Below are 13,474 nucleotides of genomic sequence, written 5' to 3' on the forward strand. Positions count from 1 at the left end.
AAATAATTACCTACATACATTAAACGGTGTTTATCCACAGCCCAATAAAATGGCCTTGTTTTCTTCTCTTTCGCAGCTCTTTGAAGTTCATCCCATGCTCTTTCACGATCTTCATGTGTAACTTTGCCTGTATTCACAATCTGCAATCAAGAGTTCATGAGAAGTGTCATAAAAATTAGACAGAGCAAATGACATGGAAAAACAAATATAGATGGGAGTTCGAACCTTAAAAATAGATGGTAAGAGGGGCGAGGGATCCGTGCAAGATTATTTGTCCGGTCAACCGCAACAAGTCCAAACTTGGGACCATATCCTTCAGCCCACTCCCAGTTATCAGAAATAGTCTAGAACAAGTAACCAAGTACACGCACACCCTGTAGAAAAATTGCATGAAGCCTAACATGAAATTGGTGTTTATGAAAGAATAACTTAATTTTAAGCAAATAAAAATTTAATTCATAATCAAAACTGTGATCATGGCAGTATAAATAGCAAGCAAATGCTCCAAGAGATATGGTCGACGGATCAAATCTGTCTCATCTGAAACCCCATCTTCAGTAATGATGAAGGGAATATTTAGATGTTTGTATCTTTCATGGTACTGAAGCAGCATACGGTATAAACCATCAGGGTATACCCCACAACCAGATTCACTGTACTCAACATTTTCCACCAGCTTCAGGTCTGCACCTGAAACCACTTCTTGAAATAAATGTGAGAATTGTCATGTGAGTATGCCAGATATCATGCACAGTGCACTGTCAAGGTTAATAAAGCAAACCTGCCCATAGTAGTTTATGCCTATATAGTCCAGCTTCTCAGATATTTCATCAATGTATGGGAAGAGAGTCAATGAATTAGCCAGTGAAACAGCAGCAATATCAAACAAACCATAGGATCGCATAAATGGCACATGATGTGCTACACCGACTATTGAATTTAATGGGTTACTGCCAAAAAGATAAGTACCAATAATAAAAAAAATGTTACTCTGAAACTTAAGGAACAACCACAAGCTTCCACTGTTCCTTTTCACAAACTTCTAAAAGTCATATAAACTCTCTCATTCTTTATTATTCTCTAAAACTTTTAAGGGTCTGCTCCAATAATAAACACAAAGTTCCAATAATAAACATAGTGCAGTTTGAATTTATAAACCAAATTGACAGAAAAGTTCCAATAATAAACACAAAGTGAAGAAACCAAAGTTCTTAATAGAAGAATAAACATAAACACCTATAGTGCAGGGTCTGTTCCTAACAAATTTGCAAAAATACCCACAGTACACGTTAACAAAATCAAACAATGAGCAACGAAATCAAACAATGAGTACCCACAGTATAAAACCAATGAAATCAAACAACTAAATAAAAAATAAATCACAAATTAACGAAAAAAATTAACACACCGTGACACAACGAGAGTGTGGGTCTAAATCGCAAGGGAATGAGCCTGCGAGTCGAGATCGAAGTTCTCGAAACCTTTGAAAAAAGACCCCAAGAGAGAGGAGTGCTGCTGGTATGGAGAAAGGAGAGAAAGGAGTGGAGTCAGAGCACAGATGGCAGAGAAAGGAGAAGGAGTGAGTAGGAGCACGTCTTGAGAAATTGAAATTCTTAGGTTTTTAGGAGAATTTCATATGACTCAGTTTTGGTTAATTAAAATTCTCTATTAAAATTTGAAGTATTTAATTTCTCCTTAAATCATTATCCAAACACTAAATTTAAAATGACAGCAATTCAATATCTCATTTAAAATGAATTACTCAAATGAAAGTATTCATCCAAACACATTGTTATACTTCAAAGACCAACAAATTCATCTTCACCATAAGTCTTCCTTCCACTTTCCATCATCACCAACAAGAACTCAGTCAAATTAATTACATGATCAATTATTCTATAAAAATATTTATAAAAAAGCCAAATATTTGGAGTAAAATATGTTAAGGCAGAGGAGGTATTGAATGACATTCAAACAAAAATTACCAAATCTTTGGCAGTGGGCATGTGTAGAACAACCTCCTTGGATTGTTAGCCTTTTTGAAGTTCAAATCACAACCTTTTGCTTGCAAGTACAGTAAACAAAAAGACCATCATTGAAGTGTGAAAAAGAAGCACCTTCTATTGATTTTGATCCACCACTCATTAGCATAGTTAAGGATTGAACGCAAACAAACTCTAAATTGGAGAATGGGAGAATGAGAATGGGAAACACAAGAAAATTTGTACTTAGACCCAAAGATAGTTGTTAAAAGAATCAAAATGTTAGAATTTTGGTGAAGAAAAAGAAGTCAAACATTTCATGACAAATTGGTCCAATACGTTGTGTTTAAAGGAGGCAAACATTAGCTAACAAGGTGGTCCAAAGTGATATGTTTTGAAGAGCCAAGTCACTTTACCTTGTGGAGGTGTCATGTCACTCATGTTTGTGTCATGTGTGCATGAGGATTAATGGAAACAAAGAAGATTTAACAGTCGGATCAATTTGTCACATTTACACATTTGTGGACTAAATTGGTTATTTTCACCTTTAAGGGGCAATTTTTGTGTGAATGCATCTTTTAGGTACCAAATGAATCATTTACCCTTAAATTAAGGTTCAAACGTGTGTTAATTTGTTTTGATATGATGCTCTAATTTGTAGGCAAAGAAAATAGTTGACCCAATTATAGCTTGTTTAACTCATTTTGCAAATTTAGTATGTTTGGATTGCAATTAAAAGCTTAATAAAAGGAAAAATACATATTTTTATGTATCAGAATGAAAAGCTAAGTATTATGTTTCATTGAGATGGAAGTAAGTTTAAGTTGAATGTTACTAGCTAGAAATCCATGCAATGCACAATGTCTTTATTTTTTTTGTTGGTATTAATGATGTTGGTGCAAAATATTTATCAACTTTATTGATGACTAATTTTCGCAGGAAAACTTAGCTGACCACCTTTAATGTGATCTTTCCTCTCAATTACTTTTTTTCCATTCACAAAGTTCGAACTTCAAACCTTCCTAAGGGGACCAAACCCAACACTACTCATACCAATGACATGTTGATGCACGGTTTCTTTGCTAATTAGCTTATTCTTTGTTTTTTTATTTCCTTTTTTTTCCTCACATACTTGTCTACTTTATAGCACCGAGGCTGATTTTATTTAAACATATTTGTCAAAAAAAGTTATTTTAATAAAATAAGTAATTTTATATTTTTTCAATATGTTTGTTTAAATTGTTTCTACTTTAAATAAGTAATTTTTTTACTTATTTTAAGAAGAAAATCCTATCCACTTATTTTTAAAAAATTAAAAAAAATACTTATTCTAAAGTTGTTTATTTTATGTTTAAACAAATTATTGTTTTTCTATTTTACATATTTTAGTTACCCTTAACTTATATTTCTTTGCATGTTTTTAGCACACCAGTTTCTGCATAAACGTTACATTTATTGACATTAAACATTTTTAACACATTATTCATTCACGATATCGATAAAAAAATAATATACATACAAATAATTTAATAATTATATTTTTTTCAGCAATAAATTTATCTAATCTTTATATTCATTATGAATAATCTTTATATTTAATAATCATTATAACGACTCAAAGAGACACAGGTGTTGTCACGCCTCTGTGTCCGCATTTCTACGCTGTTGTGTTTTATTACAAAAAATTGATTTGATATGTCTATATTTTTTTAATGAAAAAATTATTAATTTTGAAACTATACTAGTTACTTCTTGCCATGCTTATGTATCCATATTTCTATTTTGTTATTACTTTTTTGTGTTAAGTTGAAATAGTTATCCATTTTATCTTTTTATCCAAACTTATTAATCTAAAATAATTTATTATGTCATTATTTCATGTTGAAAAAAATATAAATATGATAATTGAATAATTATAATCAGATTGGCTTGAACTTGAAGTAAAATGAATTATATTTTAACAATTTTGATGAGACAAGACATTAGTTGTATACATAAAAACTTGTTAAATTTTATAGATAAAAACATAAAAAAAAATAACTTTTTCTAGTTGTATACCAATTGGATTTAATGTTGTACTTGAAAATTTATACAAACAACAAAAAAACATATAAAAGAATTTTTTGATTTCAAAACTTATAAATAATAACTAGTTTATAGTAAAACTCAATTAACATATCAATTTTATGATGGACAACTCAATTGTGTTCTACTTTTTTTTTCTTGTGTACAATTGATGAGATTGAATCAATATCTCTAATTCGAACATTTGCATTCAAAAAATATTATTAAAACTCAATTAACAATAACAATTACATTAGTAAAACTTGTATAAAATATTTGGAATTATCAAGGTTTCCTATCATTAGAAACTGAAAATGAGAATAATTGGATTACTTATAGCCTGAATATTTTTGGGTAACTTAATTTTTTTTACAAATTGATAAATTAACTTAAAATAGAACAAATGATATAAGAATTTGGAATTAGTAGATAGAAAAGAATAATGGTAATTTGGGTGTTAGGAAAGATAGGATCCATAATTTAAAAAATATATATATTTTTTAAAAATGGTCGGTTTTAAAAATGTTTATTGTTAATTGGCGTATTTCTAAAATTGAAAAATGGATAGTTTTCAAAAACATTGGATATTTGGCTAGAAAAATATTTAACATGAACTGCATATGGATAAAAAAGATATTTGTTACATGACTCTTTTAAAGGCATAAAATAAGGCAAAACAATTGTGTACATCAAAATTGAAAAATACATATATATGTTGTTTTATAGATAGGTTGTGGATATAGAGTGTAGTTTATAAATTATAGATTATACATTTTATCTCATGAAAAAAATTTAGTGTATAACTTAAGAATAAATGAGCTAGGAATTAATGATTTTAAAAGAAAATGAATAGTTTGTGTTAGGAAAGATAGGATCTATAAATAAAAAATTTGGTTGATTTTTTTTAAAAAAAATATAGTTAGTTTTTACCAACATTTTAATTATTTAATTTATTATTAATTATATAATTTACAAATTCAAAAAAAGGATAGCTAGTTTAAAAAAAATATTAATTACTTGCTAGATAATTAACTATCTAGGAATGAAATATAGATTTAAAAAAGTTTGGTAATAGAAGAAAAATGAGGCAAAAATGTGTGAGGTGAAATGTCTATCTCTTTATGGTTATAGATTTTATTTTTATTTATTATATTAATATACACAATTAATTTCACTGCATATGAAAGTAGAAGAACATTCATCTTAAATAAACCAAGATATATATGTGATTCTATCAATTTCTAAAGTATTGTATAAGTTATACTCAAATTAAGATATATAACAATTGATCTAACTTGAATACATAACAATATTTAGCATGCTCTAATAAAAATTATCAAATTAGTAGCAACAAAAGATTAATTATTATAAACATACATGGACGCTTGTTTAATTGGAAAGGTTAATTTCTAACCGAAGAAAAAAAGAGTTAGAAATATTGAATTTGATTAATTAACGGAGTTAATAAATTAGTGTAAAAACACATACATGTATAACTTGAAACACCAAAATATAATAGATTAGGTAAGTTAAAAAAAATCAATAGCACAATTCAAATATAACTCTTGCTTCACTAAATAAAAATCACTTCTCAAGTGCTGAAAAACAATCACCTTGTATGACTCTTTTCAAAAGTTGAAACATACAAAATTTGGATTTTGTGAGACATTGACGTAACATACAATAAATTAGATAAGTCAAAATAATTAAAACTAAAAATTGGATATTATGAGTCGTTGAAGTACCATACAATGAATTAGATATGTAAAAAAAATTGATATGTTAAACATGAATGTATGATCATTTTTTTTCAATTAAAGTTACATCAATATTAATTACAAAATTCACATATAGCTTAGCTAAAATAGAAATGATTTATTAACGTGATTTTTCATTGACAACTTAATATGAAATTAGGAAATTTCATTATTCTTTCTTATCCATTGATTAACCCATAGAAGGAGGAGAAAGAAAATAATTTAAGAGATAGAAGCCTTACTTTACTAGTTACAAACCATTATTCAAGACAATGCAATGTTTCCTTTCAAGTGCTGAAACATGAATAGAAAAATTGGATTTTGTGAGCCATTGATTATTAAAATAAAAAATTGAGTTTTGTAAGCCATTGAAGCAACATACAATATACTTAATGAGTTAACAAATTCAAAATGGGCTTAATAGATGTTGACAGTGATACATGCAAAAGAAAAGAAACTTAAAAGAGAGAGGAGAGAGAAAGGGGAAATCAAAATTGAACATAAAATAGGAAAGACAAAGAATCAAAGTTTCTCATCAACATTTGTCATTCAATATCCAAAATTTTAAAAATATATGTTGAGTCAATAGATAGGCATCATTCTCTATACATTGTAATTGAAAAGTTTTTCAATATCCCCCCCCCCCCTCTCCAAATCCTTTTCCCCAAGTAAAAATTGTTAAGTAGTAAATCCATATAATTAAATACTCAATAAAAAAAATTAGATGAAGTTCTTGTAACAATGCCAGTCTCCAACTCCATAGAAAGATATTTGAACCTATTTGTGTCTTCAACTCTAACTTCAATGACTACAAAATCCAAGTGAGGATTTGGAAGTATATATTGAACCTTTTTGTGTTTCCAACTCCATAGATGAAATTATTTTTGGCTAGGCCTATTGAAATAATTAAAACAGTATTAGTAACAAGTGATGAAAATTAAAAATAAAAACATGTGTATAAGTGAGTTGGGATGAAAACCTACAAAATCACTAATACATAGATATAGTGAGAAGGACTCTAATGTGGGAGAAGAAGGATATGCAAATGAAAGTTGTAACATCAATTAAAAATATAATAACTGAAACACTTATGCCAACCCTTATCTAGATTTCTTTGAAATCCTTTTCATAACTAACTCTTTCCATTCTATTAGTGAGTCCTGAAAAATAGTCATCGACTATAATTAGAAACTTAGAGAAATTTTTTAAAGAAAATAGAAGTTCTAGATATCAATTTTCTTTATCACTTGTAAACTGGTCCAAATCCACCTTCTCCAACCAAGACTGCTGATGAAAAGTTTTCAGTGGCATTAGCTAAGACGGACAAATTGAAAGTTGGAAAATCAATGTCTTCCTTCCTCAATATATTTTTTAAGGTTTGTTGTAACCTTTTTCTTGTAGCCCTTGATTGGTTGGAAATAATAGTGTGTAAACATAGACACACTCTTAAGTAACTATTGAAAAGGTGTAAACCAACATCAAGTTACTTGAGAGAACCTTTAGTGATCGATAAATAACATTTGTTTCAATCGTTTAAACTCCTTCCCTAAGAGAATATTATATAAAATAAAAATCTAATGATTGTTTTGTAACCAATGAAAGGATTTTGTTTTAAAATTTTAGAGTGTATAGCAAGTTGTGAAAATGATAAGAGAATTCCATTATGCCACATAACCGAAAAGGCTGAAATGGATATATGATTTCTTTTATGCACTTATTCTTCTCATTCAACAACCAAATACTTCACACATGTTATGTTTTCATGAGATGTGGTAGTAAGAAATATATAAATTGTCAATCCTTCCTTTTCAAAAATAAAATAACAATGCTTGATTACATACTTTTTTTTATATATAAAATCATATAGAGAAATACAAAATAAAAAGAAATTAAGCTCCTTTGACAAAGGAGAATTAGAATCTCTGGACTACTGTTGTGTTACCTTTTGATAAAATAAGAGAATGTACATTCATACTTTCTAGTTAAACATTATTTTGTAAGATGAAACGATAAAAATATTAAGTGAGAGAGAACAGATACTTAAGGGTGGTCTAAGAGAACGGAGAAAGGTGGAAATAATCAGTTTACAGGTTGTATGTAAGAGCATTTTCTAACATTAATACATGAAGTGTGTAGTTGCTAATGGATAAAGTGATCTTAAACAAAAAACCATTAATTCCTTGTGTTCACAATTGTTTCTCTTTTATCCTTTAATCGACAATTATATTACAATTGTGGTTCAAAGAGAGAAAATTATAATTAAAGGGTAAAACTGTGTTAAACAAATGTGTACACCAAAAAGGAATATCCCTTTTATATATTGTTATAAATTATATTATCACTAAAAAAACAATAATAATTATGTTTTACATCTATATTATTAACCACGGTGGATGTGAAACATTTTTTTTGGAAATTAACTCTTAACATTGTAAACAAAATTAAAATGAATAAATTAACTCATTTACGATTTTTTTCCATTTACGAGTGTTCATTAAAAAATAAAAATATATATCTAAATGTTTTTCATATCTAACTCATTTATTTAAATGCTCTTTACTATTCATCACAAATACATCTAGTTAGTACTTCGTGCATTTATCATAAGATTGAGTCATATAATTATATATAATCTTCACACAAAAACAATGCAATTAATTAAAAATGTTACATCATTATTCATGATATTAACAATATAATGTTACTACTGATATTTTTTTATACCATACAATTTTTTTAAAGTTAATAACTATACCAATACTACTATGAACATGATGTTTATTAATATAAGTAGTACAATATGCTAACTTTTGATATTACATGACTATGAGTTGGTTACCAAGTTTCTATAAAAAAAAGTTGATTACCAAGTTTTTGATTTTGGTGTATCTTTTCAATCATTTATTGTTGACACTACACATCTTTTTAAACTAAACATGACTTTCATGACAATGCAAAAAACAATTAATAACATGAACTAATATTTAATAACATATTTATAATTCAATCTTATTAAAAATATTTAAATTGACCCAATTCTAATGGAATGCATTATTGATTCTAATGGAATATAGATAAATAATATAATTTCCCCAATTTCAATTCTTATGCCAATATATATATATATATATATATATATATATATAGATCATCAAATATATTTTTTTATCATTTTTTTAAATTTAAGTTTATAGGATTTAAAATCAAAACAATGATAATCTATGCTTAGTATAATAATATCAAAAAATAACACACTAACAATAATTTAAATAGAATTGTATTTATTTGCTACTCTTTTCATCCCTATTTATAAGATATTATGTTCTAAATATTAGAATTCTTATAAAATTAGTTTATATATATAACCACTATTTTTGTTTTTGGCTATTGATGCAAATCTGTCTTTAACATTATCAAATCAAATAATATCCATTTATTGATATTTTGGAATTTGAATCAAAAAGAGAAAATGATTTTTGAAATTACATCAAATTATACCTAAAATAAGTAATTATACTTTAATCCAAAATAATCCATGCACAAGAGAGTTGAAATCATGTCTTATAAAAAATGAGAAAACAATTGGTTGATTATGTCTTATAATTATAATCAAAGCAAGTGAAAAATAAGTTTAACTAAATTTTAGTATTTGCAAGAAGAAGAAAAATAGGTAAGATAATTATAGCATTATTTGGCTACGAACTCATGGAATTTATCATTACTTTATTACATAGAACAATAAAAAAACAAAAAAATACCTATTAGATAATTAGATGTCAATAAACATGTAGTAGTTCAGATGCTAATTAGATTATACGACAAAAGTACAGGAAATACCTCTCTTTAACCTAGACTTGTTCAAACAAGTTTGTTCATGTAGAAGAACATGTCACACCCTAATAATTTAAAATAGTCGTAAGTCAATTTAAAAATGCATATATTATATAACTAAGAGCAATATAAATATTTAACCTCTTTTTTTTAAGAAATTAACATTATTTAGGACAGTAATGTGTAGTACACTTTTCCCAACCTCAAGCAAAATTTGTGTTAACCTAGAATTTGGAATTTAAAAATTAAAGTAATAATAAATCATGCTATGTATATAAATTGAGTTGATTGAAGTCATGAAATACAAGTTAATATGATCATGACAACATATCATGCCAATAATAAATTTAATTTACTCAAATATGGATCTTATATCACTCTAGTTACATTTGGAGCAATATGAATAGCTAAGTTCCTTGAAAATATATTGATGAATGTATTCTATGACATTGCTGAATGTATTTGTCATTGTTATGTTTTTATATACTCTGGAATTGTCAATCTACATAAAGGAAATCATAATTTTCATGATCATGAAGATAATCATATGTAACAACCTTTTGAGAGTAAATAATCTATTCATAATTAATGTCAGTTAGCCTCATTTTAAAGATGTCATTTCCTTGACAAGGAAAAATCGTGCCCCAGTCTTTAATTTGTAATGATATAGAATATTACTAATTTCATTAACAAAATATCTATCACTGCAAAACTTCTATGCAATCATTCCAAGTTGAGTTTCAACATCATCTACAAACCAACACTTTGTTGGGACTTCAACCTTATAAGACTTAAGAAATCCAAGGAACAAAAACTTAGATATGTGGAAAAAATATTAAATAATAATAAGAAAATATTTTTTGAATATATAGTTTAGAACCACATGTTTGCAATGATACATTATTATAATATTATACAATACAATTATAGGAATGACTAAATTTCTGTTTACATCAATGGGTTGCATAGTACACAGTTGCCAGAATTTGTCATCATTTCATTTGTTATTTGAATCATGCTTTGTATGTGTTCCTTTATGTAATAATTAATATTCAACATTTATTTGTGCAAGGAAAACAATAAAGTGTTTAGAACAAACTATAATTGAACATCATTACTTGTTCTTATTTGACTAAAACATCAACACAATTACATCACCATTTATGATTAATTTTGGTTGATTTGCAATCTCATTAAAATGGATGATAGAGACTCTTAAATTGAACCTTAATTTTCCCACATAAATTTAAATAGATTCATGCTTTTTGAACCAACTTATAGAATTCCAAGACTTTCAATAAACAAATATCAAAGTAACCATGTTCTTCATATTTTTTTATCCCACCTACAATTTTTTTAGACAATTGGTTAAACATATTGTTATTGGTAGTTCAAGTTTCAAACATTGGTAAAAAAAAATTGGAATTTCATGAATTTCCTAAGACATGAAGAGTCAATGTTTAGTAAGTATACAAAATATTTAAATATGCTTGCATGAATAATTGATTAGATATTTACTATGAAAGAACTGATGATGAGATAAAAATTAAACTTTTCATCTTCTCTAATGAAACATAAGAAATTTGTTTCTAATGAAATATAGGAAATTTACATCATAAATTCTTAATTCACAATTCCAATTCGAAGCTTTAAACAAATACTTGTCTAATGATACTTCATAAGCATGTTAATAAATGATAGGAACTAAAAAGTCAATTGCTACTTGTGACTTTTATTAAATTTAAGTTTTTTTTTCTTTATGTTGAATTCAAGCAATAGGGCCCAAAAAATTAATTGTTATAGCAATCCACTAAATAACAAACTTCAAGTTAAATAAGCTTTGAATTTTTGTATAGAGTGTTTGGATACTTAAGCCTATTCAGCTAATAGGATGAAACATATTCTATCTAGAAATCCATAACTACTATTAAACATAATCCTGATAGAGAATAAAAATAAAAAATAGTATTCCATTTTACATTTAATAATTTTCAGCTACTATATCTATTGACTTATAGGAATTCAATTTAAAGGAATAAAGAAAAAAATATATAATTCAAATTTTTAAAAAGGAACAATAATCCAAGTGATTTAATCTACTTTAGAAAATAAATAAGAGAAAACACAATTAAAATGAAAAGTGACGCATGGATTTGATGAAAAATCTCAAATCAGACCTACCTTGATATACATCACTTGACCAACTTCAAATCTATGTCGTTCAACATCGATTACACCCTTGATAGCATGAACCTTGTCTCTTTATTTCCGATGCAATAAAAGAGACTTTAAAAGAAGAAAATTGTGTTTAAATAAATTAGGAACATGTAGGAATGATGTTTAGATTCTTTGCTTGTGTATTTTGAAGTTGGGTTGCATTGGGAGTTGTGGAAAACCTTACTTGTGCAGGGGAAAAAAATCATAGAATCACAATTGTTGCCAATTTTGTTGTGCTAAGTGCAATGACATTGTGCTAGGCATGGAATTGGCTAAGGAAAATAGTGTCTTTGGACACTCCGTGCTAAGCGTGAATGATGTTGCGCTAAGCATGGTTGCACTACAAGATAAACATGGTAAGTTCCAAGGTAAACACATCATAGATAGTCTCTGGTTTCTTTGCGCTAAGTGTGGTTTTTCTAAACAATTATACATATTTGCAATGATGTTTTAACTTTATGTTTTTTATATGTTCATGTGCTTTAAGCTTTACCAAATTAAGTGTATTGTAAGTTGCAAGTGGTGAATTATGAATGGGATCACACCATGAGTTGTTAGCCTAATCTTGATGTTTGATAAATGTGATGATTGCCATTTATGTGTATATGTGTGAAAGTGTTTACTTCAATTATGGTGCCATTGTGGTTGTAAGCTTATATGCTTGTGTGATATCATGGTAATATGTTATAATCAGTGTTATGAAAACTAGTTCGGTCATCAACCTAGTCAAGACACTGGATCAGTGGGTTAGATGTTCAATAAATGAGTCACTTAGTGACCATGTTGACCTGATATATATATATATATATATATATATATATATATAATACGCCTAACATAATGTGATCAATCTATATTTTCATACTCCAAAATTAAATTTATCGTCATGATCAAACTATAAAATATTATATAGTGGTTTATCACTATAAATTACTACTATTTTGTTGGGTGTTATCATTAAATTACTAAGGAAACTCTTATTTTTCAAGACTAAATACATAAGTTATCGAATGACCATAAACAAATTTGTTGAAGATGTATAAAACATATAAATAATTAATCATATCATGATCAATATGATAATAATTAGTTATTTATATTTTGATCAAGATAAGAAAATATTATAGGAGTATATTATATGTTATTCAATAATTAGCTATTAACCATTTAACATGGTAAAAAACATCAGGCCAACTCAGTCTAGGTCACCAGGTTTGACCAAACTCGGTCATGTCAATCCAAGCCAAATCGAGTTGAATGCATTTTTTGTCCTTCTATTTAACCAGACTACCTAGGACACTGGGTCTTGGTTAGGCAGGTCTAATTTTTATAACTATGGTTGTAATGACAAGTATGTGGTCTGAGTTCACGTGGAGCAAGGATCATCATGTTATGATAAGTATGTAAATTCATAATTGTCTTGTATGTCTCATGCATCATATCATGCTATGTTTTTTTGAGATATGGTGTTGAGCTAATCAAGGAGGGCATGAATGGTTGTGTTGGATCGAGTGGCCTCAGAATAATTAAGAAGGGGGGTTGAATTAATTATTCCTAAATCTTTACTAATTAAAAATTACTCTTCTAAGGCTTTTACTAAGTTGTTAAAAGAATAAGGAGTAG

This window comes from Glycine soja, chromosome 12 (assembly GCF_004193775.1).
Source record: "Glycine soja cultivar W05 chromosome 12, ASM419377v2, whole genome shotgun sequence".
NCBI lineage: Eukaryota > Viridiplantae > Streptophyta > Magnoliopsida > Fabales > Fabaceae > Glycine > Glycine soja.